Here is a 4,838-nt window from a genome sequence, read left to right as displayed (position 1 = left end):
AAAAAGATAGACAGGGTACAGTCCATGCAGAGCCTTACAGGTTCATGGTGAATGTTTTGTTTATTTTGTGGCAATGGAACAAAGGGTTTTAAGCATCATGATAATGAAATCTGGTTTATATTTATGAAGCATATTCTGACTGCTTGCTATGGGGAGAATGGAAGGAAGAGAAACAAGAATAGAAAAAGGGAAGCTGAACGTTACTGAAATTGTTGATTGAGATATGAGAATGGTACAAGCCAGAGTGGTGACGGTAGAGAGAGAGAAGAATGAATAAATCAAAATGCATTTTGGAGGTAAAACTGCTAACAGGATTTGCTAGGGGATTTCATGTGGAGACTGATGGAATAAGGAGAATCAAGTATGACTCCTTAAATTTCTGGATTTGAATTGTTGGATGAATAGTGATGTCATTTACTGTATTAATGAAAAGTGGAAGAGGAATAGATTCAGTGAGGAAAAAGTCAATTCTTTTTAATGTTACATTCAAGATTTTTTTTTTTAGTATTGTATTTTATTAAATATATTTATATGCCACAAAAATTATTTTAGTGACAACTACCAGGAAAGTACAAAATCACTTAATAACTGGTTTTCTACACCTTGATTTGTCAAGAAACTCATAGGCAAATGGAAAGTAATAAGTACTGACTGCCATTACTTACTACAGTGAACAGTTTTGAGAACAAGAAGAAAACCTGTAACACTGAAAATTGCTTTATATCCCATTCACAGAACTCTTTAAAAGGTCTACTTTAAAAATAAATCACATAAACAATTGTTCAGACTTGTTTGATGATGCCTCAACTTCAGAACATTTGCAAGGAAATCACATGTAAAAGCAATTATCTCAATACAATTAAATCCTATTAAAGAAAAAAGTTTCCTTTAAGCATCAGAATCTCCTGAGGGAAGCTTGTTAAAATACAGAATGCTGGCCTCCTCCCCAGAGTTTGCTACAAGTTTGCAGGCCATTCTGATGTTGGTGTGGGCACAACACTTTGAGAACCATCACTTCATGATCTAGTCTCTAGAATTCAAACTAATAAGCAATGCTCATATGCCTTTGCTTTTTCTAATAGTAAATAAATAGAACATTTCAGGTAGCTGCATCAAACTTTAAGCCTTTAGACTCTTGAAATGTTACCTTGGCTCACATAACTGTGGGTTCAAAAGACAGAACTAAAGGACAGTCCTGAATAATCTATGACTACATGAAAACATTTATTTACATGCCCTCTACAAAATGTATTTAGAAAACATAGTAACTATTAGGTACACGACCGTGCTCCTATTTTCCCCATTGTTCTTCCTCCTTATAGAAAATTCAACATGAAATTATAAAGAGTACTGTACTCAGAATAAGAACTTCATCTGTCATAAATGTACACATAAATATCAGTGAATTGTCATACTCAAAACTCAGACTCAGGAACTTCTTCATCAGGGCAGCAGTAATATTCCACAAAACGTATTTGTCCATCTTCATTTCTAATCATATACTGTAATGAAAGGAAGTCTCTGTTATCTGTCCGAATAGATACCTTACAAGATAGGACGAATGCCTTTGTAGAGGGTTTCAGTAAAGAAATCTTGTATCTGTTGACTTGGGTTTGATTACAATGAAATGCTTCCATCAAATCAGAATCTTTGGGATAGTCAAGGTGGGAACTTCCTGCATTTCCAAAAGTAGATAACCTGAAATAAGGCTTGTCAGGAGACATTGTAATTTGTAGGACTTCACTCGTCATATCCAGTTCAGAAAATGCTTCACGGAGCCCCTCTGACTGTAGAATAATTTTATTAATAACATTGGTGCTGCAGAAATCAGAATCCAAGGTCTCCTCAGGTTCCTGAGTATTGATTTTGCAGACTGTTACCACTCCTCCTTCTTCCAGAAACAGCCTCAAAGGGTAACCATAACCTTGGTAACACATCCGAAGTGCAGTTAAAGTCCCTGAGTAAAAGCATTTGCTTGCACACACTTTGCATTTTTCTACTGTTACTTTGATACCATTTTTAGTTGTGAAACACGTGGCATGCTCTCAGAAAAGAATAGCCGTCCACTGCGCATTCGGCCCGGAGGGAAATGCTCCTGAGGCCAACAACTGCCCCGCGGATCGCGAAACACCTTTGCGGTGGGTCTGGACGTGGGAGAGACCTTCCCAGGAAAGTCCCTGAGGAGGAGCTAGAGGGCTCCGAGAAATCGCGGAGGAAGTGGAGCCGGTGTCAAGATGTTTTTTAGACAGCCAAGTGGAGATGTCAAGTAAATAGTAGATGATTCAAAATACAGAGAAAATGTTTGACTTGGGATATACATTTCTAAGTTATTAGCACATAACATATAACACCAATGATTTAAGAAATTCATATAGTGTCAGACATCTTTCTGGGTTATTTGATGCTGTAGGATTTGTGCCTTTCAATGTCTTTGAGCTATTTAACAACTACAAATGTAATAGATAACTAATAGCAATAATTCTTGTCTAGGGATATGCAAATTAATTTTGTCAGATGGAAAGACAATTGAGTCTCTCATGCTCCAAATCAGTTTTGTATACATTTCTATATTTTGATCCTCCTATTACCAAATAGTCTTTTATCTTTTTCATAGTATTTATTCCTCTTTGAAATAATCTTGCTTATTTAATGGTTTGATGATGTATTTCCTGCTTCCTCTAACTAGAAGGTGAGGTCTAGAGAGTCAGAGTCATTACTTGTGTTTAGTTCACTATTGCAAACCAAGCAGATAAAAATGCCTGATATTAAAGTAAAATCTCAATAAGCCTTTTTTTTAACATAATCTAATGATGGCATTTTTATTGCCTCTTGGAAAACAATCTTCAAAGAAAAAGAAGAGAACAAGAACATAGTCTAGTTGTTATGCACATGGACCTGGCTCTGCCCCTGACAATACATGTGACTTTCTGCAAGATACTTAACATCTCTGTACCTTAGTTTTCTCATTCATACAATGAAGATAATAATTATACTCACCTCATTAGATTGTTATGAAAATTAAAAGTTGCAGTTTTTAAGTGCCTAGAAAAGTTCTTTATATCTAGTAAGTACTATATGTGTTTGTTGGATAAATAACAACAGAGTGGAAAACTCAAATTATATTTCAACGTTTTATGTATCTTTCCTTTTCAGTTTCAGTTCTTCCCTACCTGACAAGTTCTTTCAATGAAGAAGTATACAGTTGGGTCAAAGTACTTAGTCAATTTCTTTTATTTTAAATTTCCTGTTTCTTTATTTTATGCTCACATCTGTCATTATTCAAAGCAATTTTGAGGTGCAGTGTTTGGAGAGAGGGGAATGCATCCTTCATTTTGTGAGATATGTGTTCTCTAAATTATTTATAATGTTTATTGATCAACCAACATTCCTTAGGTAGCTAGGACTCACATTTAATATTTTGTAGATGGAGTGTTTTACTTATTTATTTATTTTTTTAACTGGAGGAAGTTTTATTTTCAGGATTTTATTACATCTTGTCATTCTCTGAAGAGTAGTTTAAATTCTTTCTCTGCACATGACATTTTTCTAAAGAATTTTGCACTGGAGGAGCTTAGATTTTGTACTGTTGTGAACATCCTTGTCAAATCCTTTTTCATGACATTTCAGGTCTTGGAAAGCAGTGTTCAAAAACATATCAAACATTTGAGAAGATGTTGACATCCTTAAATGAGTCAAAACAACTTCCTCCTGTTTTTCCATAGTTATGTTATCTCTTCTGGGTTTAAAAAACAAAAAAATAGCCTAGGGCGGGCTCTGGGCAAAAGAGTTAAGTTCAAAACCTCAGCCTTCCTTTTAAAACTCTTCAAATTTTATGCCTTCTCTATCTTTTAAAAATCATCTCTAATTACATTTTTCATGCAACTGCTTTTTCTTTTTTTTCAGTTTTATTGACTTACCAAGCTTTTTTTCTTTTACAATTCTGATTTCTTTTTCTTGCCTCTGGCTTTTTGCTCAAGCTGTTTCCTCTACCTAGAATGTTCTTTTCCCCATATAAACCCAATACAAATATTTCTGAATCCCACTCAAATTTCACACTCTCCAAGATGCCTGTCGAGATACAACCAGGAATTTTATATGCCTCTCTTTCTTCTCTATATCATGTTTGTAACTCTATCAAGGTTTTGCCATTTGCCTTAAATCAAAATTTCTCCATTTATTTATCTGTGATTATTTATTTAATTGAGTGCTCCTGGCCTCAATTTATTTTTTTCAGTTATTCTGGACTGCAGGCCGCTGTAGAATGTGTTCCCAAGGTAAGTTTTTGATACATGCCTGCTAAACATAATCATTCTGCATTGACCATGGAATCAATCTGCGTTGAAGCTGAGTTCAGATATTGCCTATACTCCTACCATAGGTAAACTAACCTCTAGTGTTCATTATATTCATCTGTAAAATGAGAATAAAACCAACTAATTATAAAACTGTTCTAGGGATGAAATGAAATCATATTGCGAAAGTAGTGTTTAATCTGATTGCTGTAATTTATCTTCTACTTTTTTCTCAAATATTTTATCTCCTTTCTGGTGTCTTCTGGGCAGCATTTGCCATGCCGAACTTTTTCTTACTTTCATATTGAGTTTCTTCCTTTCCATTGATAAATTGCTGTGTGTATTTCTTAATGTAATACGTGTCTTCATTTCTAATTTAAATGTTTTATTTAAAATTTAGAAATTCAATGATACTACCAAACATATTTGCTGATTTTAATTAATATGTAACAGCATTGTAATGATTAGGGGAGTTGCGTAATAGTTACACATGATGGTGATCAAAACAGCCGACCACAGGAATCTGCTGGTGATAACTACAGATGT

At 34.5% G+C, this 4,838-nt stretch overlaps 1 pseudogene across 1 annotated transcript; it reads right to left on the bottom strand.

The window, feature by feature from the left end:
• Nucleotides 1-1,124: 1,124 nt before the first annotated feature.
• On the bottom strand, nucleotides 1,125-2,060 carry LOC105534388 (annotated as a pseudogene). Its single transcript, XR_001005265.1, has one exon. The product of XR_001005265.1 is annotated as a cell cycle checkpoint protein RAD1 pseudogene (transcript).
• Between the last annotated feature and the right edge of the window lie 2,778 nt (nucleotides 2,061-4,838).

Source organism: Mandrillus leucophaeus, unplaced genomic scaffold (assembly GCF_000951045.1).
Source record: "Mandrillus leucophaeus isolate KB7577 unplaced genomic scaffold, Mleu.le_1.0 Scaffold1340, whole genome shotgun sequence".
Lineage (NCBI taxonomy): Eukaryota > Metazoa > Chordata > Mammalia > Primates > Cercopithecidae > Mandrillus > Mandrillus leucophaeus.
The sequence above is the reverse complement of the archived record's forward strand: the minus strand, read 5'-3'. Positions and strand labels throughout refer to the sequence as shown.